A 26,099-nucleotide genomic window follows, 5' to 3' on the forward strand; every position below is an offset into this window, starting at 1 on the left:
GGTGTGATCCCCTCATAATAAGAACCCCCAGGAGGAAGTCAGCACAGCACAGGGATGGTGGGAGCCCCTCATAATAAGAACACCCAGGAGGAAGTCAGCACAGCACAGGGATGGTGGGAACCCCTCATAATAAGCAGCCCCAGTAGAAATATGACACCGCTCAACCTCTTCAAAGAGGAGGGTAGGGGCATATAGTACGGTGTGCTTTTTTGGGTCAGGGAAGTGAGCCAAATGAATTAAGAAGGTCTGTGTGCTTGATTCCAAAAATTGTTTATAGACATATACATGGTCTACTGATCACATGTGTTGAATTCCTCCGAGATCCATGCCTCATTCATTTTTAGAAATGTGAGGTAGTTAACACTGTCGTGAGCTAGGCGAGTACGCTTATCGGTCACAATCCCCCCTGCTGCGCTGAACGTCCTTTCGGACAGGACACTGGATGAGGGGCAAGCCAACAGTTCGATTGCAAATTGGGCAAGCTCTGGCCAGAGGTCAAGCCTGCCCACCCAGTAGTCTAGGGGTTCATCACTCCTCAGAGCGTCCACATCGGCCGTTAACCCAATGTAGTCGGACACCTGACGGTCTAGGCGTTCCCTGATGCTGGATCCGGATGACACCTGTCGATGGGTCGGCTGAAAGAATGACCTCATATCCGAAGTCACCAACACATCTTCAAACCGGCCTCTTCTTGCAGGCGCTGTTGGATTGGTACCCGCAAATCCTTCTCTGGGAGTGGGAATTGCTCCTCTGCCAGCGCACGCAAAAGCAGAATGCAGCATTTCTCGAAGCAAGGCCTGGAAGTGCTGCATTCTGACAGCCCTCTGCGACGGCGGTAACATTTCCGCCATTTTGTGTTTGTACCGGGGATCTAAGTACGTTGCCACCCAGTACTGGTCCTTGACCCTCATGCTTTTTATACGGGGGTCCCTATTAAAACACTGGAGCATGAAGGCCCCCATTTGCACTCAAGCGGAAGGTATGTGGTGGTGGTGGTGTTGTTGGTGGTAGTGTCTTTGGGGGTGCACATAGCAGAGAGTGAAGAAGAGGGTGCAGATCGAGAGGATGAGGAGGGTGCAGAAGAATAAGGCTGAGTGAGCCACTCAACCAAGTCTGGTGCGTCCTTTAAAGTAATTGAACGCACCTTCTGCAACTTCCCACTTTGGCTCAAGGCTGTTGCTCCTGCCCTACCCCTACCACCCGTGCGGAAGGGCCTGCCTCTTCCTCTGCCTGTCATTTTTTAAATCACCCTGTGACAAAACTCTTAGTCCCTATACCGCTGAAGGACTGCTGCAGTATAGGGCAGCGGTCAGCAGTAGTGCACGTCAACCCTATGTATTGTGGACCGATAGCGGTCCTTACAGAACAGCAGACTGTACTGCACTCAGGCCTATGTACCGTAGCACCCTATACCAAGTTACCAGTCCTTATAAAAACTTTTGTGGACCAAGCAGGTTGTGTGTTAGTGTTTAGCAGACTGTGCGTCAGTCCCTATACCGCTGAAGGACTGCTGCAGTATAGGGCAGCGGTCAGCAGTAGTGCACGGCAACCCTATGTATTGTGGACCGATAGCGGTCCTTACAGAACAGCAGACTGTAACGCACTCAGGCCTATGTACCGTAGCACCCTATACCAAGTTACCAGTCCTTATAAGAACTTTTGTGGACCAAGCAGGTTGTGTGTTAGTGATTAGCAGACTGTACGTCAGTCCCTATACCAATGAAGGACTGCTGCAGTATAGGGCAGCGGTCAGCAGTAGTGCACGGCAACCCTATGTATTGTGGACCGATAGCGGTCCTTACAGAACAGCAGACTGTACTGCACTCAGGCCTATGTACCGTAGCACCCTATACCAAGTTACCAGTCCTTATAAAAACTTTTGTGGACCAAGCAGGTTGTGTGTTAGTGTTTAGCAGACTGTGCGTCAGTCCCTATACCGCTGAAGGACTGCTGCAGTATAGGGCAGCGGTCAGCAGTAGTGCACGGCAACCCTATGTATTGTGGACCGATAGCGGTCCTTACAGAACAGCAGACTGTAACGCACTCAGGCCTATGTACCGTAGCACCCTATACCAAGTTACCAGTCCTTATAAGAACTTTTGTGGACCAAGCAGGTTGTGTGTTAGTGATTAGCAGACTGTACGTCAGTCCCTATACCAATGAAGGACTGCTGCAGTATAGGGCAGCGGTCAGCAGTAGTGCACGGCAACCCTATGTATTGTGGACCGATAGCGGTCCTTACAGAACAGCAGACTGTACTGCACTCAGGCCTATGTACCGTAGCACCCTATACCAAGTTACCAGTCCTTATAAGAACTTTTGTGGACCAAGCAGGTTGTGTGTTAGTGATTAGCAGACTGTACGTCAGTCCCTATACCAATGAAGGACTGCTGCAGTATAGGGCAGCGGTCAGCAGTAGTGCACGGCAACCCTATGTATTGTGGACCGATAGCGGTCCTTACAGAACAGCAGACTGTAACGCACTCAGGCCTATGTACCGTAGCACCCTATACCAAGTTACCAGTCCTTATAAGAACTTTTGTGGACCAAGCAGGTTGTGTGTTAGTGATTAGCAGACTGTACGTCAGTCCCTATACCAATGAAGGACTGCTGCAGTATAGGGCAGCGGTCAGCAGTAGTGCACGGCAACCCTATGTATTGTGGACCGATAGCGGTCCTTACAGAACAGCAGACTGTACTGCACTCAGGCCTATGTACCGTAGCACCCTATACCAAGTTACCAGTCCTTATAAAAACTTTTGTGGACCAAGCAGGTTGTGTGTTAGTGTTTAGCAGACTGTGCGTCAGTCCCTATACCGCTGAAGGACTGCTGCAGTATAGGGCAGCGGTCAGCAGTAGTGCACGGCAACCCTATGTATTGTGGACCGATAGCGGTCCTTACAGAACAGCAGACTGTAACGCACTCAGGCCTATGTACCGTAGCACCCTATACCAAGTTACCAGTCCTTATAAGAACTTTTGTGGACCAAGCAGGTTGTGTGTTAGTGATTAGCAGACTGTACGTCAGTCCCTATACCAATGAAGGACTGCTGCAGTATAGGGCAGCGGTCAGCAGTAGTGCACGGCAACCCTATGTATTGTGGACCGATAGCGGTCCTTACAGAACAGCAGACTGTACTGCACTCAGGCCTATGTACCGTAGCACCCTATACCAAGTTACCAGTCCTTATAAGAACTTTTGTGGACCAAGCAGGTTGTGTGTTAGTGATTAGCAGACTGTACGTCAGTCCCTATACCAATGAAGGACTGCTGCAGTATAGGGCAGCGGTCAGCAGTAGTGCACGGCAACCCTATGTATTGTGGACCGATAGCGGTCCTTACAGAACAGCAGACTGTACTGCACTCAGGCCTATGTACCGTAGCACCCTATACCAAGTTACCAGTCCTTATAAGAACTTTTGTGGACCAAGCAGGTTGTGTATTAGTGTTTAGCAGACTGTGCGTCAGTCCCTATACCGCTGAAGGACTGCTGCAGTATAGGGCAGCGGTCAGCAGTAGTGCACGGCAACCCTATGTATTGTGGACCGATAGCAGTCCTTACAGAACAGCAGACTGTACTGCACTCAGGCCTATGTACCGTAGCACCCTATACCAAGTTACCAGTCCTTATAAGAACTTTTGTGGACCAAGCAGGTTGTGTGTTAGTGTTTAGCAGACTGTGCGTCAGTCCCTATACCGCTGAAGGACTGCTGCAGTATAGGGCAGCGGTCAGCAGTAGTGCACGTCAACCCTATGTATTGTGGACCGATAGCGGTCCTTACAGAACAGCAGACTGTAACGCACTCAGGCCTATGTACCGTAGCACCCTATACCAAGTTACCAGTCCTTATAAGAACTTTTGTGGACCAAGCAGGTTGTGTATTAGTGTTTAGCAGACTGTGCGTCAGTCCCTATACCGCTGAAGGACTGCTGCAGTATAGGGCAGCGGTCAGCAGTAGTGCACGGCAACCCTATGTATTGTGGACCGATAGCGGTCCTTACAGAACAGCAGACTGTACCGCACCCAAGCCTATGTACCGTAGCACCCTAGACAGACCAAGTTACCAGTCCTGATAAAGAGCTTTGTGGAACAAGTGAGTTGTGAATGATTAGCAGACTGCAGCAGAAGGGCAGCAGTCAAGTATAATATTCTTTCTATATTTGGAAGAAAGAATATTATACGTGTACAAGCCTATTACCGTACCACTGATACCAGTCCTGAAAAGAACCTTTGTGGAACTAATAGTAACAGCAAGTCTTTAAAATTATCCTCACTGCCTGACACACTGCTTCCTGCCTGTCCCTATACAAATTGGCAAAAAAGAGTAGGCTGGAACGATTAGCTGGAACAGCTCTTTTGTGGACCTGATAGTAACAGCTAATGATGATGATGATGATGATGATGAAGAAAGACTAATCTGGCTGAGCTGTCCCTAAAATAGCAGCATACAGCGCTCTGTCCCTTTATCTAAACTGACAAAAGAAACTCAGGCTGCTGACCTAACACCTATACCAGTCCTGAAAAGAACTTTTGTGTACCAAATAGCTAGCGTTTTCTCTGTCCCTACTCCACACAGGATCCTTTCCCTACAGTGACAGAAGAAAGAATGTAAAATGGCCACCGGATCGGGTGTATTTATAGGTTAGGGGGAATGTCCAAGTGTCCATGAGCTGTCATGTCTCAATTGGTTGTCCTGTAACACATGATAAACGTGTCACGAAAGGTTAAAGTTCTTGTATACATTAAACACGTAAGTCCGCCGGGGCGAACGACGGAAAAAGGCGTTCGAACCCGCGGACGGCGAAAGTCGGAAATTCGCCGCGAAACGACCGCCGGGCGAAACGTTCGTCCATCACTATTTGCCACAAGCCACCTGGGAGACACACCAAACATGTGGAAGAAGGTGCTCTGGTCAGATGAAACCAAAATCGAACTTTTTGCCCACAATGCAAAACGATATGTTTGGCGTAAAAGCAACACAGCTCATCACCCTCAACACACCATCCAAACTGTCAAACATGGTGGTGGCAGCATCATGGTTTGGGCCTGCTTTTCTTCAGCAGGGACAGGGAAGATGGGTAAAATTGAGGGGAAGAGGGGGGCGTGGCTAACCACCGAGCGGTATGGCAGCTTGATTCCTCAGCTCCTGCACCGAACGGAATAAACGGACTGTTACAGCACTGATCGAGAAACCAAAATGATCCCAGTGGATCTTCACACCCGGGGGAACCCGACCGGAGGCTCTAGGAAACGAAAGGACCTCAAACCCCCAAAGAAACTTACCGAATTATTTGCGATCCCTCATGGAGGAAAGATCCAAGATGGCGCCCGCGGCGCCTCACAGCCTGCGGGCTCACAGTGCTCGGTGGCCTCTTACACAGATCTCCCGGACGGAGCAGACGATCCCACAGTACCTCCAGGAGACTCTGCCAGCTCCCTGCCTTCCTCTGGGACATCTTCCACTTCCACTTTAGCCCTGCTAAATCGCAGATCCGCTTAGAATCTTCGGATCAGGACCTGGAGGTAAGGCCTTCCCAGGACCAACCACTGACATTACCTCCCCCCGCTTCCCCCATAGCTTCTTTTCCCACATCCAATCAACCTGTCATAGACACTATGCTGAAAGAGATGCTGATCTCACTGCACAGCTCCCTTCATCAAGACATCTCATCTATGTTCACTGCCTTTCAAACTGAACTGCTTCACACAGGCCGCAAATTAGACAGAGTTGAAACGCAAATGGGAGCTATGACTGAGACGGTGAATGACCTAGTTGATGCCAGCGATCACACGAGAGATGAGCAACAATGGCTGAGGGCCAAAATGGCGGACCTCGAGGACCGCTCGAGACGCAATAATGTAAAAATCAGAGGCATACCTGAATCCGTCCTTCCCACTGACCTGAATTCATATGCCCGACAGCTCATCTCCACAATTCTGCCAGACCTACCACAGATTGAAACTATAGTCGATCGCATTCACCGCTTACCAAAACCTCCACACTTACCCCCTGAGGTACCTCGTGACACCTTGATGAGAATCCATTTTTATCATACTAAAGACATGCTACTTGCTCAATCCAGGCGCATGGGTCAACTCCCACCCCCCTATACCTAGCTCCAACTTTTTGCTGATATCTCCCAATATACTCGGCAACAGAGACGTCAACTCCAAACCATCACAAAACCGCTCAACAATCACAGGATCCCTTATCAATGGGGTTTCCCTACCATGCCGGTGGTCACCAAAAACGGTACCCGCCACAACATCCACACAGTGGAAGAGGGCATCAAACTGTTCCGCACCTGGGGCATACTCCCAGAGATCGCACCTACTGGCTCACAGCCATCTGCAATGTTCCCTCCGACTTACAACAATCATCAACGATCCAACTTGATCCAATGATTACAAGATTAGTGCTGCACCACCTCTACTAGTTATTTGCAACCTGCTCGGTTCCTGCTCGATGCACTTAGTTCACTGACGTTCCGATCGGCAGTCCTTGATACACTGCTGATCCCTCCATACCCCCCTCAGATTTCACCACCGGCTGTTTCTCCATCGGCTCATTCTTTGCCTTTAACCATCTCTTTTTTATTTTTATTTTTGTCTTCCACCCCCTCCTACCCGTTCTTTTGAGCTAGCAAGACCATCTACTTCGAAACTCTACGAAGGATCACATCCTCATCCTCTTTACGCAATCCGTGAGATCCAGGACCATTTCTACTAGGAACTGTAAGTACTGCTTTACTTGCATTTACCACCACTCTCCCTCCACACTATGCCCAAGTTTTTGTCCCTCAATGCGAAGGGCCTAAACCATCCGGCCAAGAGAAAGTCCCTCTGGCGTATGGCTCGAGACTCTCACTGCGATGTGCTTTGTGTTCAAGAAACGCATTTCAAAAATTCCGCAGAACCTGCTTGCTCCCACAGATTATTTCCCCACATCTTCAAGGCCTCTGGTCCAGAAAAAAGAAAAGGGGTGTTGATTGCCATCAACAACACTTGCTCATTCGCCCTTCATGACACCTTACAGGATCCGGAAGGCAGATACCTGGCAATAGCTTGTGACCTAAACAACACCAGATACACTATTGTTACTCTGTATGCTCCAAACAAAAGACAAATCCACTTCCTCTCTAAATTAATGAAGAAAATCAACAGATTTAAACAAGGTCAGCTGATAATCTGTGGAGACTTCAACCTGGTACCTGCTCCATAGACTCCTCCTCCCAACCCAAGAGGCTGACCTCCCCTATGGGTTCCTTCATTCACTCCCATGATCTTTTTGACGTCTGGAGATGCCACCACTCCACTGAAAGAGACTACTCTTATTTCTCCCCCCGACACAACTCCTACACCCGGATTGACTATTTCCTAGTGGATAAATGGACCTTACCTAAAATCTCCTCCTCTACAATAGACACCATTACGTGGTCGGACCACGCACCGGTTGCCATTTCCCTAGAAGAGTCATCAGCACGCTCCCGAACCAGACTTTGGAGAGCTGACGCAGCGATCATCCCTTCTCCAACCCACTCCTCCTACATCAGAGACTGTCTAGTCGAATTCTTTAATAATAATGTTGGTACTGTTAAAGATAATACTGTCCTTTGGAATGCCCACAAGGCATTCATTCGCGGTATACTCATACAAATAGGTGCTAGAGAGAGGAGGAAGAGATTACAGCGTCTAAACCTACTCACTTCAGAAATTAACAAGCTTGAACACCTAAACCAATCCGCTCCCTCCCCAACAACTAAAGCTAAATTGGACTCCCTCAGATTGGAGCTCAGATCCCACCTTTTACAGGCGTATGAGAAAGCCCACAATTATTTTAAAGCAACCCACTATTCTACGGGTAATAAAGCGGGCAAACTTATGGCAAATAGAATCAAGGGCCACTATGCTAAGTCCAAAATGACCCATCTATTTCACCCCACTTCCAAGCAAAAACTACTTGACCCCCCAAAATATTGCAGATGCATTCAGTCACTATTACAATACCCTATATAACTTAAAAGACGATGCCTCTGTTACCCAACCCTCGCTGTCAGACATCCAATCCTTTCTCCAGGAAATCAATCTTCCGAAATTGTCACCAGACCAACTGGCTTCCTTAAATACCCCTTTCACAGCCTTGGAAGTCGAATCTGTGATCAAAGCCCTCTCGTCCAACAAATCACCTGGCCCAGATGGCCTTACTAGCAATTATTATAAACAATTCAGCTCCACTTTGTCTCCCTTCCTAACTTTAGTATGTAATCATGCTGCCTCTTCCTCCTCCCTCCCACCAGAAATGATACAAGCTTTAATTGTCACTATACCGAAGCCAGGCAAGGAACCAACCCAAGCACAAAACTTCAGACCAATCTCCCTTCTGAACTTAGACACAAAAATTTACGCCAAGTTGATTGCCAACCGATTGTTAGAAGTTATGCCCCTCTTGATCCACCAGGATCAGTCTGGTTTCACCAAGGGTAGGCAGGCGTCTGACGCTACAAGGAGATTTATCAATATAATTCACAAAGCTGAGGCTAACCGAACGCCTTCTCTACTCCTTTCCTTGGATGCAGAGAAGGCGTTCGGTAGGGTCCACTGGCTATATCTCCGAGCCACTCTATCTAAATTTGGGTTCCAAGGTCCGATCCTCTCAGCCATTATGGCCCTGTACTCCACTCCCTCCGCACGGGTATATACCTCTGAAATGCTATTCACACCTTTTTCCATTTCGAATGGCACACGCCAAGGTTGTCCACTTACCCATTCATTTTCAATCTAGCTATGGAACCCTTGGCGGAGCATGTACGTCAAGCTCACTCCATCTCCAGTTTTAAAATTGGGGAAATCGAGCATAAGATAAACTTGTTTGCAGACGATGTAATATTGATGGTCACAAACCCCCAATCCTCCCTGGCTTCGATACAACTCCTTTTGATCAGATTTAGTAATGTATCTTATTATAAGGTCAATGAACACAAATCCTACATACTGGACCTGGGCATGGATGCTATCACTAGCAATATCCTACACGTATCCTTATCCTTGGGCTGATAACGGTATCCCCTACTTAGGGATTACACAAACCAAATCCACTAGATCTCTCTTCCTGTTTAACTATACAGAAGAGAAACAAATGCTCCTCTCTGAATCCAACAAATTTACTAAATATGAATTCTCCTGGGCCGGCCGCCTGGCAGCATTTAAAATGATGGTCCTGCCAAGACTCCTCTACATCTTTAGGGTACTCCCCATCCCACTCTCAGCCTCATACCTTACATCCCTGCAATCTATCTTGAACCATTTTGTAGGGCAAGGAAAGAAATCTAGATGCAACCTAGCTAAACTTATTAAACACAGATCTAACGGTGGGATGGGATTCACTAATATAAAAGATTACTACTTGGCCACAATTTTATCTCAGATGAAAGATTGGCTGCTGCCCTCCCCCACTACGCTTTGAGGATCCATTGAGAATGCAGACACACCAGGCCCAAACCTCCGAGATTGGCTATTTAGCACAACCTCCACTACTACCTTCTTACGACACTATTCTCCTCCTATTCAAGCTTCCATCAAAGCTTGGAAGATACTGCATCGCACCACATGGTCCTAACTCCCGACCAAACAAATTCACATCCCTCTCAATACTCTGAAACACCTCACGCCAGACTTAACTATTCCAATAGAGATTACATCTAAAATGTCCTCTACCCTGGAGCTTCGCTCCGTGCTACATAACAAATCCTTCCATCAAATTAGCTTAGCTCTCGGAGCCCCCACCAAGGATTTCCTGACGTATCATAGGCTACGAACATGCCTTTTAACACATCCCTCACTAGAAGGAGCCATTTCTATGAAAATATGGAAATATTTTTTTTCTTCTAATTCCTCTACTAAGGGAGTCGCCCTCATTTACTCCACACTGCAGGAAAAACGCACTTTTCACAAATTCAAACCCCTCCTTGACTGGGAATCTGACTTACAACACCAATTCTCAGACCAACAATGGATTGCTGCAATAAACTCTGTATACAAGGCCACTTCATGCACCACACTCTGGGAACTCTCCCAAAAAACACTTATGAGATGGTATCTGACCCCCCCATAGAATTGCCAAATTTCATCAACCCACCTCTCCAAATTTTTGGAGAAACTGCAATGACTCTGGTACCCTACTACACATTCTTTGGTCCTGTCCCCTAAGGGCCGGTTCACACAGGGGGCGATGCGAGGCGACACCGACTTGCCTCGCCGCGACCTGCCGCGACCTCAGCGGCGACTTGCAAATGACTTCTGTATAGAAGTCAATGCAAGTCCCCCGAGGTCGCCCAAAAGTAGTACAGGAACCTTTTTTCTGAGTCGGAGCAACTCGAGTCGCTCCTCTCAGAACGGTTCCATTGTACAGAACGGGGGCGACTTGTCAGGTCGCGGCGAGGCAAGTCGCGTCGCCTCGCATCGCCCCCAGTGTGAACCGGCCCTAATTCGCATGCTCTGGGAAGACATTCAAGCCTTGCTCAGGGAACTTTTCAATTTTTCTATTGTTCTATCTCCCCAACTAGCCATTCTTAGCCTAACAATTGAAGACCCGATTCCAGCCCATAGGCATGTGCTCACTCACGTCCTCTTAGCCACAAAACTCCTTCTGACAAGGAACTGGAAAACAAATAACATCCCACTTAGAGCCGAAGTTATCAATCCAGTCCAAACTCACTTTATATATGAAACCACTCTCACCAGTACTACGACCAAACACTCCACCGTTACACACCTTTGGTACCCATGGTCCTCCTGGTACAATGCCAACTGTAAATGTTGATGATTCAATTGTCAATTTTCTGGTGATCTTGCTGCTCCCCCCTTCACCCCCCCTTTTTTTTTACTCTTCTTTTTACCCTCCCCCCTCCCCGAGTTACCCCCTTGTCCTTCTTTATCTACTGTTGTCCACCAAAGACACTCCTTCAAATTGTTGCTTCCTTTGAAGCTGTTTTTCACTATTTGTATTATTGATTGTTATTTTAACCACATTTTCAATCCCTGTATGTACTGTTTTGGTTAATTGTGACTAATGTCATTCTTTCACATATAGTTTTGGTTACGTACTTGCTATTTATACATCTACTTCTCTGTCACTGTATAACTTGTACACTGTGAAAATTCAATAAAAATTATTTTGAAAAAAAAAAAATTGAGGGGAAGAGGGATGCAGCCAAATACAGGACCATTCTGGATGAAAACCTGTTGGAGTCTGCAAAAGACCTGAAACTGGGATGGAGATTTATCTTCCAACAAGCCAATGATCCCAAACATACAGCAAAATCTACAAAGGAATGGTTCCCAAATAAACGTATCCAGGTGTTAGAATGGCCAAGTCAAAGTCCAGACCTGAATCCAATCGAGAATCTGTGGAAAGAGCTGAAAACTGCTGTTCACAAACGCTCTCCATCCAACCTCACTGAGCTCGAGCTGTTTTGCAAGGAAGAATGGGCAAGAATTTCAGTCTCTCGATGTGCAAAACTGATAGAGGCATACCCCGCGACTTGCAACTGTAATCGCAGCAAAAGGTGGCTCTACAAAGTATTAACGCAAGGGGGCCGAATAATTTTGCACGCCCCACTTTTCATTTTTTTATTAGTTAAAAAAGTTTCAAAAATCCAATAGATTTCGTTCCACTTCACAATTGTGTCCCACTTGTTGGTGATTCTTCACAAAAAATTAAAATTTTATATCTTTATGTTTGAAGCCTGAAATGTGGCAAAAGGTTGAAAAGTTCAAGGGGGGCGAATTCTTTCGCAAGGCACTGTAATTTATAATTGTTTTAACACAGATAAAGCTTTCTTTCGGTGGTATTTAATCACTGCTTTTTTTTTTTTTTGCTAAATCTCCTGCACTGATGTGTGATGATGAGGTGGCACTGATGGGCACTGATAAGGAGGGACTTATGGGCAATCATGAGGCAGCACTAAAGGGTACTGATTGCATGGCACTGATGAGGAGGCACTAATATATCGCACTGATAGGTATCACTGATATGCTGCACTGATGAGCACTGATAGGCAGTACTGATGGGCACTTATAGGTGGCACGGATAGGTAGCACTGATGGGCAACACTGATGGACACTGATGGGCAGTACTGATGGGCACTGATGGATGGCACTGCTGATCAGCACTGATGAGCAGGCACTGGAGAGTGCAAAATCTTGTGCGGCTCTGCATAGAAAGAAGATTGGCTGTCATGCACGGCTGCACCAGATTCTGAGTACACCAGTTTTAGCAAAATCTCCCCCATCCAACATATGTTAGCTGGGGATGAGACCAAATCTCACTGCCTTTTTCTGGAATTAATTTCCACTTCCTCAGTAGGCTGGATGATATAATCAATCTAAATTTAAACAAAAGACATATACATTTTAAATACTATTAGTACATTTCTTTAAACCAATATAATAAAACCCGATGTGTGCATTAGGGGTGAGCCGAACACCCCCCTGTTCGGTTCGCATCCAGAACATGCGAACAGGCAAACAAATTAGTTCGAACACGCAAACACCATTAAAGTCTATAGGACATGAACATGAATAATCAAAAGTGCTAATTTTATAGGCTTATATGCATGGTATTGTCATAAAAAGTGTTTGGGGACCTGGGTGCAGGGCCGTCTTTAATATTGATTGGACCCTGGGCAAAACTTTTCTTGCCCCCCCCCCCCCCCCCCCCCATGCAGTTTTGCTCTCCACCTGCTCTGACATACAATAAATAGCAGCCAGACTCAATCAGTTTACTGAATCAGATCAGGCAGTTATTGCAATTGGTTACCAGAGCTTACAGTATCATTACCGCTCACGGACTGGTTGTTAGAGGTTACAGCGCACATTATGGCTTACTGATTAGTTGCTAGAGGTTACAGCACATGATTTCTGCTTGTTGATTGGTTGCTAGAAATTACTGTGGATATGACCTCAGGGGGGCATTATATACATATCAATGCCCCTGGCTCCCCTATTTACATATGAATGCCAGTAATTTGCATGTAAACACAAGGTCTGAAGGTGAGTCATCTGTACACAATAGGGCAGAGCTGGGCAGCATTAGTAGCACTTCACACTGAGATATTTGGACACAGCACAGGACTAAAACCTCAAGGGATGAGGGAATTTAAACTGGGATAGTTGACAAGTATGAGGCAGCTGCTTTGGGCCCCACAACAATGACAGGGCCCAGGGCAGCTGCCCCTTTTGCCCTGCCTTAAAAACGGCCCTGCCTGGGTGTATTAATGCAAATTAATTAATTCATTTTTCAGGATCAGGATTTTAATAATGCTTAAAGTGAAACAATAAAAGTGTAATATTCCTTATAATTTCATACCTGGGGAGTGTCTATATTATGCCTGTAAAGGGGTGCATGTTTCCCGTGTTTAGAACAGTCTGGCAGCAAAATGATATTTCTAAAGGAAAAAAAGTCATTTAAAACTACTTGTGGCGTCCGACAATACACATAACAGCTCATTGATAAAAACGGCATGGAATTTCCCCACAGGGGAAACCTGAACCAAATGTTTAAAAAAATGCATGGGGGTCCCCCTAAATTCCATACCAGGCCCTTCAGGTCTGGTATGGATATTAAGGGGAACCCCATGAATTTTTTTTATAAGAAAATAGTGTGGGGTCCCCCTCAAAATCCATACCAGACCTTTATCCAAGCACGGAAGGCTGCAGGAAAAGAGGGGGGACAAGAGAGTGCCTCCCCTCCTGAACCATACCAGGCCACATGCCCTTAACATTGGGAGGGTGCTTTAGGGTAGAGCCCCCCCAAAGCACCTTGTCCCCATGTTGATGGTGAGAAGGACCTCATCCCCACAACCCTTGCCCGGTGGTTGTGGGTGTCTGCGGGCAGGGGGTTTATTGGAATCTGGAAGCCCCCTTTAACAAGGGGACCCGAAGATCCTGGCCCCCCGTGTGATTTGGTAATGGGGTACAAATGTACCCCTACCATTTAAAGAGGAAGTAAACTCTCCCACTCTGATGCTTCTTTTCATTTAGTCCATTTTAATAAGTCATTATCAGACTATAGCCACTGTAATCCAGCCCACATCGCATATTACTTACTGTTTAAAGAAACTTTAAAAAACTTGTTTCCAGGGGTTAGGCAGCACCATCTTAAGTATTGTTTTCTGAGTCCACAGTGGAGTGCATTTCCGCCCTTACATTGAGCACTTCCTGTACTGTTAACCAAGCCTCCTTCTCAATTCAAAGTTTCTATGGCAACCCTGCTTCCCTGTTCATAGCTTACTTGTTTATTTCATAGTATTTACTTGTGCCGATGTCTAATGTTTCCCTTTGTCAGACTTATCAGCTTCAGCTGATAAGACTGCAGTAATGGCCAATATTTAGACTATGTGAGGTCACATGGTCACATGGTGTGTAGGAGGAAGCTCTGAGTGATTAGCAGAGTTCAGTCTTGTGCCATAGGAAGTCCTGATAACAGATAGATAAGACATAGAGAGTGTGCCTTAAATCAGGGGAGATCTGGGCATGCTGAGTGACTTCATTCTACAGAACAACAAGGAGATTACAACAATACTAAGCAAGTAAGGACATATCTACAAGCAGTGTTCATTATGGTTTTTTATGCTGATTTACATGGGACAAAGTTGTGGGGGAGGGTTTACAACCACTTTAAGAAAAAAAGTGTCAAAAGATGGTTTTTAACAAGTCCTTTATTAATTTCTTCTTCTTTCCGCTTCTTCCATCTTCTTTCTTCATCTTCTTCTTCTCCATCTTCTTCTCCATCTTCTTCTTCAATAATATATATGCCTGTAAAGGGGCACATGTTTCCCGTGTTTAGAACAGCCTGACAGCAAAATGACATTTCTAAAGGAAAAAAAGTCATTTAAAACTACTCGCGGCTATAAGGAATTGTCGGTCTGACAATACACATAAGAGTTCATTGATTTAAAAAAGGCATGGAATTTCCCCACAGGGGAACCAAAATTGAAAAAAAAAATGAACAGAAGCATCAGTGGAGGAAGAAGAAGAAGAAGATGGAGAAGAAGAAGATGGAGGAAGAACACTGAAGGACGATCAGTAGAAAGATGGAAGAAGAAGCAGAAAGAAGAAGAAATTAATAAAGGACTTGTCAAAAACAGTCTCTTGTGTTTTTTAACCCTTTTACACTTTTTTGTGAAATGGTAGGGGTACATTTGTACCCCATTACCATTTCACACAGAGGGCAGGATCTGGGGGTCCCCTTGTAAAGGGGGCTTCCAGATTATGATAAGCCCCCCGCCCACAGACCCCCACAAACACCGGTCAAGGGTTTTGGGGATGAGGCCCCTCTTCCCATCAACATGGAGACAAGGAGGCTTGGGGTGGGCCTCTACCCAAAAGCACCCTCCCAATGTTGAGGGCATGTGGCCTGGTATGGTTCAAGGGGGGGGGGCGCTCTCTTGCACCCCGCTGTTCCTGTTGCCTGCAGGTTGCGTGCTCGGATAAGGGTCTGGTATGGATTTTTGATTGGACCCCACGCCATTTTTTTTACATTTTGGCACGGGGTTCCCCTTAAAATCCATACCAGACATGAACGGCCTGGTATGGAATTTAGGGGGACCCCCACGCATTTTTTTAAAAATTTTGGTTCGGGGATCCTCAATGGGGAAATTCCATGCCGTTTTTATCAATGAGCTGTTATGTGTATTGTTGGACCGACAATTCATTATAGCCGCAAGTAGTTTTAAATTACTTTTTTTACTTTAGAAATGTAATTTTGCTGTCAGACTGTTCTAAACACAGGAAACAAGTGCCCCTTTACAGGAATATTATAGACACCCCCCAGGTACAAAGTTTAAAGGAATATTACACTTTTATTGTTTCACTTTAAGCATTATTAAAATCACTGCTCCCGGAAAAACTGACGTTTTTAAAACTTTTTTTTTGCATTGATACATGACCCCTGGGGCAGGACCCAGGTCCCCAAACCCTTTTTATGACAATACCATGTATATAAGCCTTTAAAATTAGCACTACTGATTTCTCTCATAGACTTTTAAAGGGTGTTCTGCGGCTTTCGAATTTCCCGCGAACACCCGTTGAACTCATGTGCGACTCGAACATAAAGCTCATCCCTAGTATGCATTCAACTCATGCATAGGGTTTGCACTTTAACCACTTGAGCTTTGGAAGATTTTACCCCCTGGCCATTTTTTGCTATTTAGCACTATGCTGCTTTAACAGGTAATTGGTCTGTATGCAAACAAAATGTATATAATTTTTTTCACACAAATAGAACTCCCCACCAAAAAACTGCCAATTTTGAAAAAACAATATTTTCTACTCTCTGCTTTAAAATTTACCCAATAACAGAAAAAAATATCAAATTTCTTCATAAATGTTGGCCAAAATGTATTCTGCTGCATGGCTTTGGTAAAAAGAAAAATGCCAACAGGGTGCCAAGCACACTGGGCTTAATAAAACTCCAGTTCCCTTGCCAGAAAAAAAAATGCTTATATAGAGAATTTTTTTTAAAACTGAGATGGTTCCACGCAGTGGCTGTTTTTAATTCCTAAATTAGGACAACTACCAGGGTAGAGTCTTACATTAAAAAATAGAAGAGAGTGGGTATGCCTCTGCTCTGCTTGGTATGTAGGGATGAGCTTCGTGTTCGAGTCGAACGTACGTTCGACTCGAACATTGGCTGTTCGGCCGTTCGGCGAATTCCGAACGTTTTGGCCGTTCGCGTCAAAGTTCGAGTGACGCGCGCGCGGACCACAATGCACTGCGTTGGCGCAGTGCATTGCTGTCCGATGATTGGCCAAGCATGCACTGTGACCCCGCATGCTTGGCCAATCGCAGCGCTGGCAGCGAGGAGAGCCATGATTGGCCACAGGCATCCTGCCTGTGGCCAATCATAGCTCAGACTGTGTAGTGCACGCCCCACACTATATAAGGCCGCCTTTAAGGCGGCCTCCTGTAGTGTGTTACTTTGCATCTGAAGCAGTGGGTGTTCTGTGTACCTTCAACACAGTACACACCAATCGTTTTTGGCTGATTTCCTATCTTGCTGCTGTGTAGTGGTTGTTGTCTGTGCCCTGACTGCAGTATACACCACTATATTCACCTCACCTATATAGCTAGTGATCTAGCTTTAACCACTTAACAACTGCCCATTGCCGATTAACGGCTTCAGGGCGGTTGTTTAACTCAGAGAGGCCGTTAATTAACGGCCTCCCAGAATTCTGCTCTCGCATGCCCCGAGGTGTGCGCACTCGAGAGCATCCGTGACCGCCGGGTCCATAGGACCCGCCGCATCACGGTAAACGGCCGCTCATAGCGGCCATTTACCACGTGATTGCTCCGTCAAATGACGGAGTGATCACTTGGAAACAAACCGGCGTCATGTTATGACGCCTGTTCCTCCCTCCCCTTTCTGTACCGATCGGTACAGCGGAGGGGAAAGAGATCGGTGTCAGCAGCGATGTGGGCTGCATCTGCAGTGCCCACATCGCTGCTCACCGAATTTAACCCCTCAATTCCCTGCCAATACTCTGCAATACCAGTGCATACTCTGCAGTACCCTGCCATTACTCTGCAGTACCCCACCATTACTCTGCAGTACCCCGCCATTACTCTGCAGTGCAGTACCCCGCCATTACTCTGCAGTGCAGTACCCTGCCATTACTCTGCAGTACCCCGCCATTACTCTGCAGTACCCCGCCATTACTCTGCAGTGCAGTACCCCGCCATTACTCTGCAGTACCCCGCCATTACTCTGCAGTGCAGTACCCCGCCATTACTCTGCAGTGCAGTACCCTGCCATTACTCTGCAGTACCCCGCCATTACTCTGCAGTACCCCGCCATTACTCTGCAGTGCAGTACCCCGCCATTACTCTGCAGTGCAGTACCCTGCCATTACTCTGCAGTACCCCGCCATTACTCTGCAGTGCAGTACCCCGCCATTACTCTGCAGTGCAGTACCCCGCCATTACTCTGCAGTGCAGTACCCCGCCATTACTCTGCAGTGCAGTACCCCGCCATTACTCTGCAGTGCAGTACCCTGCCATTACTCTGCAGTGCAGTACCCTGCCATTACTCTGCAGTACCCTGCCATTACTCTGCAGTAACCCCCATTACTCTGCAGTACCCCCCAATACTCTGCAGTACCCTGCCATTACTCTGCAGTACCCCGCCATTACTCTGCAGTACCCCCCAATACTCTGCAGTACCCCCCAATACTCTGCAGTACCCCCCATTACTCTGCAGTACCCCCCAATACTCTGCAGTACCCTGCCATTACTCTGCAGTACCCCGCCATTACTCTGCAGTACCCCCCAATACTCAGCAGTACCCGCCATTACTCTGCAGTACCCCCAATACTCTGCAGTACCCTGCTATTACTCTGTAGTACCCCGCCAATACCCCGCCAATACTCTGTAATACCCTGCCATAAATTGCCATACCCAGCCATACTCGGTGATACCCTGAAGTACCCAGCCATAGACGCCCCCCACCCTCACCGCCCTCTGGTGCTTCTACCAACTCGCCAGTACGATCAAAGCCAGAATCTTTTTTTTAATTTTTTATTTCAGGCTTCCCAGCCTAGAGGTGAGATGTGGGGTCATATTGACCCCCCAGATTTCACTGTAAAGAGGACCTGTCATCCCATATTCCTATTACAAGGGATGTTTACATTTCTTGTAATAGGAATAAAAGTGATCAAAAATATATTTTTGGGAAAAAAATGTCAAACTAAAATAAAGTAAAATGAACAATAAAAAAATAAAATAAAAATGAAAGCGCCCATGTCCCCATGTGCTCGCATGTGCCACACATGTGAGGTATCGCCGAGAATGTTAGAGCGAGAGCAATAATTCTAGTCCTAGACCTCCTCTGCAACTCAAAACATGTAACCAGTGAAAAAATATTTAAAGCGTCGCCTATGGGGATTTTTTAAGTAGCGACGTTTGGCGCCATTCCACGGGCATGTGCAATTTTGAAGAGTGACATGTTTGATATCTATTTACTCAGCATAACTTCATCTTTCACTTTATGCAAACATTGGGCTAACAAGTGGTTAATAATAGAGCTTGCAGTCAGTAGTGTTAGGAGATAGTGCGTGCTGTCTGCGTGCTCTGTACCCAGTACATACCGCTATAATATAGGGCAGGCCCCTACTTTCAAACATCCAACTTACAAACATCTCCTACTTGCAAACGCAAGGAGACAGCAGCAAGTGAGATGAAAAAAGATGGACGACAAAACAAAATTATACAGGGGTGATAACCCTTCCCTATGTTTTCCAAAAAGCTTAAAGATATTTTTTTGGACTGGAGCTACACTTTAAAAATGTACCGGTTGAAAATGACAAACAGATTCAACTTAACACAACAAACCTACACAGTCCCTGTCTTGTTTGCACCACCTGTATACTGCTGTTCTGAGTATATAGGGCCTGGGGGCCACACGCATTTCCTTTTTTTAATATGGGTACGGGGTTCCCCTTAATATGTGTACAAGACCCAAATAGGCTGGTAATGGGCAGGGAGGGCTACCCATGCCATTTTTCTGAATGATTTTCAACCATATTGCAGGAACCAGATATAACATTAAAACCGCAAGCAGTTTTAAATGGTGTTATTTCCGTTTAATGTCATTTTGTGCAGGGACTGTTCTAAACACGGGAAACACGTGGCACTTCACAGGCATACTATAGACACCCCCCAGGCACCATATTTAAAGGAATATTTCACTTTTTTTTTTTCACTTTAATCGTCATTAAAATCACTGCTCCCGCCAAAACGGTAGTTTTTAAAACTTTTTTTTGCAGTGACCCATGTCCCCTGAGGCAGGAGGCAGGTCGCCAAACCCTTTTTAGCACACTATCTTGCATATTAGCCGTTAAAATTAGCACTTTCCAATTCGAACGTTCGAGTCCCATAGACTTCAATGGGGTTCTAACGTTCGTACCGAACGCGGGGGTCGTTCGCAAGTTCTGGTGCGAACCGAACCGGGGGGTGTTCGGCTCATCCCTATTGGTATGTTATAAATACAGATGTTTAGTTCCCTTGAATGAATGAATTCTAGAAAGTGGCTAGTGCTCTGCAGGTCGATTTACATACATGTGAGCAGAGAAAATGTAAAATAAAGTAAAAAATACCTATAAACTGTAAAATTAATTTACCAAAACTTTGGTCAATAGATAGCAAGTAAAAATAGCTTTTTGTTGTGTATCCAAGAAGATGTATACAGTATCGAACAAAAGTGAGTATACCCCTCACATTTTTGTAAATATTTTATTATACCTTTTCATGTGGCAACACTAAAGAAATTAGACTTTGCTACAATGTAAAGTAGTGAGTGTACAGCTTGTATAACAGTGTCAATTTGCTGTCCTCTCAAAATAACTCAACACAGCCATTAAGGTCTAAACCACTGGCAACAAAAGTGAGTACACCCCTAAGTGAAAATGTCCAAATTGGTAAGAAAGTGTCAATATTTTATGTGGCTACCATTATTTTCCAACACTGCCTTAACCCTCTTGGTCATGGAGTTCACCAGAGCTTCACAGGTTGCCCCTGGAGTCTTCTTCCACTCCTCCATGATGAAATCACAGAGCCAATGGAGGTTAGAGACCTTGAGCTCCTCCATCTTCAGTTTGAGGATGCCCCACAGATGGTCAATAGGGTTTATTTCTGGAGACACGTTTGGCCAGGCCATCACCTTTACCCTCAGCTTTTTTTAGCAAGGCAGTGGTCATCTTGGAGGTGTATTTGGGGTCTTTATCATGTTGGAATATTGCCCTGCGGCCCAGTCTCCAAAGGAAGGGGATCATGCTTTGCTTCAGTATGTCACAGTACATGTTGGTATTAATGATTCCCTCAATAAACTGTAGCTCCCCGGTGCCAGCAGCACTCATGCAGCCCCAGACCATGACACTCCCACCACCATGCTTGACTGTAGGCAATACACACTTGTCTTTGTACTCCTCACCTGGTTGCCTCCACACATGCTTGACACCTTCTGAGTCAAATAAGTTTATCTTTGTCTCATCAGACCACAGGACATGGTTTCAGCAATCCATGTCTCTAATCTTCTTGTCTTCAGCAAACTATTTGCAGGCTTTATTGTGCATCATCTTTAGAAGAGGCTTCCTTCTGGGATGACAGCCATGCAGACCAATTTGAGGCAGTGTGTGGGGTTTGGTCTGAGCACTGACATGCTGACCCCCCACCCCTTCAACCTTTGCAGCAGTGCTGGCAGCACTTCTACATCTATTTCCCAAAGACAACCTCTGGATATGAAGCTGAGCATGTGCACTCAACTTCTTTGGTCAACCATGGCGAGGCCTATTCTGAGTTGATCCTGTCCTGTTAAACCACTGTATTACCTTGGCCACCATGCTGCAGCTAAGTTTCAGGGTCTTGGCAATCTTCTTATAGCCTAGGCCATCTTCATCTAGAGCAATAATATTTCTTTTCAGATCCTCAGTGAGTTCTTTGCCATGAAGTTGTACTTCCAGTGACTAGTATGAGATAGTGAGAGTGATAACATCAAATTCAACATACCTGCTCCCCATTCACACCTAAGAACTCGAAAAACACTAACGAGTCACATAAATTTAAAGTGACAGGTGCTCTTTAAACCACAAAAAGTATAACCAGTTCATAACGTGTGCAACAATGCTTAAATATATATATAAAAATAATACGATGTGATCAGTCCATGTATAGTTGGAAATAAAGTGACAGGTGTTCTTTAAAACAACCCATCCCTATCAAAAAATCATGCTTCATTGATTGATTTGCATGAAAAGTCTGGTCTATGGTATGGATGCATGACGTTTTATTTACTTATATTTTTTACACTAGTAACATCAGTGATCAGTGGAACTATGATAGGACTCTGACAATAGCCGACAGACTGACTGCCACTGACATCTCCAATGGCACTAATACAGTGATCAGTGCTAACAATATACACTGTCACTGTATTAATGAGACTGGCTGGGAAGGGGTTAACATCTAGGACAATCAAGGGGTTAAACGTGTTACTAACAATAGTTAGTGTGTGTACTTTGTGCTGTTTTACTAAGCAATGTGCATGTGATCGTCTTGTGCTGCAGAGAAAGCCATGACATACAGATATGTGATTGGGCCTGTATGAGTTAGCCTGGTGCCGTAAATGTACTGAGGCGTGTCAGCAAATGGTTAAAGCATACATATACAGTATGTTAGTTATCGGAGGGACTGGAGTATAATAAAAATCAACTCTATTGCAATGTCTACTAGGTGGACACCAAGGCAAACTGCAGAGGAACGGGGGGGGGGGAGGGGGGAGTTCCACTTTAGTTAGCCAACATTCCTTGCAGCAAATGCAGATGATCAACACATACATCTGTCATGGTAAGAGAGATTTACAAATGTTTGGTGCATAACATCTTTCCACATAAACAATTATTTATTAACTTCCACTTAATTCAAAATTTTTCACATCATTGAGTTGTCTTTCTATTGTGTTGTTGTGACATCGCTAAAACTGCGGTACCCGTCCAGCAGGGAGGAGAGTGAAGCGGTGCATAAGACCTTGGCTACATTTTGAAAGCATGTCTCACTGCATTGTGGCAACCAGGCGAGAACCTCAGCACAGATCAAAAGAGGGGTTGTGTTTCTGTAACCAAGGATAACCAATAAGCAGCAGAAACTTAGGTGAGGAAAACTTGGAATTGGATTATCTCATGGTGAAGAGCCCCTACAGCCATGGACAGTGGAATGTCTCATGGGTTATGTAGGCAGGCTGTAGTGGTCTCCCGTCAAGAGCCTCAATGGCAAGTGGAGTGTCACTCAGCTGCAGTGGAATCGAGTGCTTCGATACAAAGTCAGCATCAATGAACAGGCCCCAGTCCTCTCGTTACTAATTTTCTTAACCCCACTTAGAGGTTGAAGCGGTGCTCTGAATCACCCATACTAACCTTTTTACAGTTACTCAGAGTTTTATTCACCAACGGTTTATTAATCAATTTCTCAATGTCTTCTGTGATTAACATTGCTCTATTTGCAGCTCTCTTAACCATCTTGCTGACAGCTCCACTCATCATATATTATATCGTCTCCTACCCAGGTACCTTCAAACCCTGAACCACAGCGACTAAATGCGTTACTACACCTAACCCTCCAACCCTACATCCACAAGATGCCGCTCATTATATTATCACTAAATACTAACGGGCTAAATCCCCCGGCTTAAAGACACTCACTATGGAAAACTGCCAAGGCTCTCCAGAGTGATATTCTTTGTGTTCAAGAGACTTACCTATTGCCAACAGATTCTTCCCTATGCAACAACCACTAGTTCCCACACATCTTCCATGCCTTCCACTCTACAAAATCTAAAGGGGTCATGATAGCAATCAAAGACACTGTGGACTTCCAATCATCTACTGTACTACTGGACCCTGAGGGTCGCTATATAATTCTAATATGCTCCACCAACAGAGTATCAAATAATCTTATTAATGTCTATGCCCCGAACTCCCATTAAATGAAATTTCTGTACAAAGTGCTACGCATCGCCAAACCAATCCAAAAAGGTCACCTAGTTCTTTGTGGAGAGCTTACCCTGGTCCCCAACACCATCATGGATACCACATCAGCTGCAAAGAGGAGAGACTCACCATTGAAAAAAACGTATATCTACACATGATCTATTCGATGTTTGGCGTTGCCATCATGGTTCTGAAAAAGACTTCACCTATTACTCCCCCAGGCACAATTCATATTCGAGAATTGATTTGTTCTTAAATAGGTAGTAAACCCTCTCTTAAAAAAGGACAGGACAGAGGCATAATGAGCTAGTATGCATAGTTATTTAGCAGTCATACTCGCTCAACTACCCAGCTTGTTCCAACCCCTCCAGAAAAATCACTTTGGTGGGGCCAAATAGAGAATCTCCCTCTCATACGTCCTAACCCAAAAAACTGATTACTGAGTATTCCTCTAGGCTCTTTCATTCCACCCTCTATCTCCCCAACCATGAAGGCTTCAGTCCATGCATGGAAAAAAAATGACTACCCTCTCGGATTATACTCCCTCCACAATGCTTTACCATATTCCTTTAGAGTCCCTTCACTACTTAACTCCAGGTCTAACATTATCCCAATGGACCCTCAAAGGGATTCATTCCCTACAAAACGTACTACAATGAAAACAACTCAAATCTATCTCCCAACTACAAGAAGAATATGACATATCCTCCTCAGAACACTTTACGTTCTTGCACATTCATCACTGTCTAGGTAAAATTCTGCTTCCCCTCTATTACATCGACCCAAAGACCTGGGACTAGCTAACGAACCCTGCCTCAAAAACCAAAGGCATATCTTATTTCTATAACCTTCTCCATAAAAATGTAGCTTAATTTTCCCCACATCATCTATGGGAATCAGATCTTACACTGATGATACTTACACTGACACACAATGACAAAACGCACTTAAGACCCTATACAAAGCCACAAAATGCTCGGCCCTCTAGTAACTCACTCAGAAAATCTTACTACGATGGTACCCGACACCAGCTAAACTGGCATCTTTCAACCCCCAATACATGCTTGAGGTATAAATCCGCCAAAAGAGACATGTTCCATATCTCAAGTCCCTACATCCAGAGATACTGGGTAGACACCTTTCAACTTATCTCAACCATCACCAATCTCACTATTCCCCCATCACCTGAACTTGCACTACTAAATCTAACCATAGGAACCATTCCCTACCCCCTCAGGCACATAACAACCAATGTACACTTAGCCTCCAGACTCAACATAACAAGACAATGGAAGTCTGACCAAACCCCAACTGCCACACAAACCGTCGATCTGGTAGTCTTACACTTCACCTATGAGACAATAGTGGCCACCAGCAATGGTCAGGCCACAAAACACAGTGCAGAATGGCAACCCTAGGCAGACTGGTCTAATGCTGCGATTGTCACCTAACACGTCTATCTCACCCTTACATCTTTCTTGAACAAGCAATATGTACGAATCACACTAGTTATGTTTGATTAAGCAAGTTTATAGAATAATACATACAAACTGCAAGGAAAATTACATTAAATTATGTTAAGCATGTACACATTGGGTCCTCTCTTCTCCTGTGACACAAAAGTGCTCCCATCTGGTGACCTTTATCTCCTTTGTTTGACTTACATGCAATCTGTTAGTTGTTAATGAGTTCCTAATGTCCTAATATTTGTTCAACAACATCGTTGCATGACGTACAATACCTAACATGTACTCTGTACAATTCAATAAAAACATTTGAAAGAGAAAAAGCGAACTGCCTGGCCACAATAAAGGCACAATATCTCCCTCCTCCTAAAGATTCTCTGAGAGAGACGTGTGAAACCCAAGTGCATGGGTTCACCTTCACTGACCGACTCAGTACCAGGAGGCATGGGAGATTAGGAAGGCACAGAGACAAGCATACAGGGGGCTTCCGCAAGTGCTACTTAAAAGAGAGTCTTTATCTGAGTCTGGACTCAATGAGTATGGCAAACGTGATCAACTTCTCCAGCTCAGTGGGTATATCTCGGGCTGCTATCTCATCATTGATGGTATCTGAGAGACCATAAGAAAAAGCAGCCATGAGGGCCTCATTGTTCCATGCAACCTCTGCTGCCAGAGTATCAAATTCAGTGGCATAGTTGGCAACAGTTCTCGTACTCTGATGGACATGAGGCACTTGACAGCAGAAGCCTAGCATGCAGGAACATCAAATAACCTTTTAAACAAAGCCACAAACTCAGGGTAGCTCAAGAAAACAGGTTTTTGCATCTCCCATAGATGGTTTGCCCAGGCCAATGCTCTCTCAGAAAGCAAAATGCTTCTGTCTGTGGGAAACGCCTGGGGCAGCATCTCAAAGTATATCTCAACCTGGTTGAGAAACCCTCTGCATTGGACTGGATCACCCCCAAATCACTAGACATGTGCAGACTGAAATGTTTCATTTTGGAATTTCGTTTTCGTTTGAAAAATAAATTTATTTAGTTACTCCCGAAATTCGTTTTTATTTATTTAGTTTTTCGTTAAAAAATTTCATTTGTCTGA

Source organism: Lithobates pipiens, unplaced genomic scaffold (assembly GCF_037356315.1).
Source record: "Lithobates pipiens isolate NorthernLeopardFrog02 unplaced genomic scaffold, aLitPip1_a1.2 Scaffold_8, whole genome shotgun sequence".
In the NCBI taxonomy this organism is placed as follows: domain Eukaryota; kingdom Metazoa; phylum Chordata; class Amphibia; order Anura; family Ranidae; genus Lithobates; species Lithobates pipiens.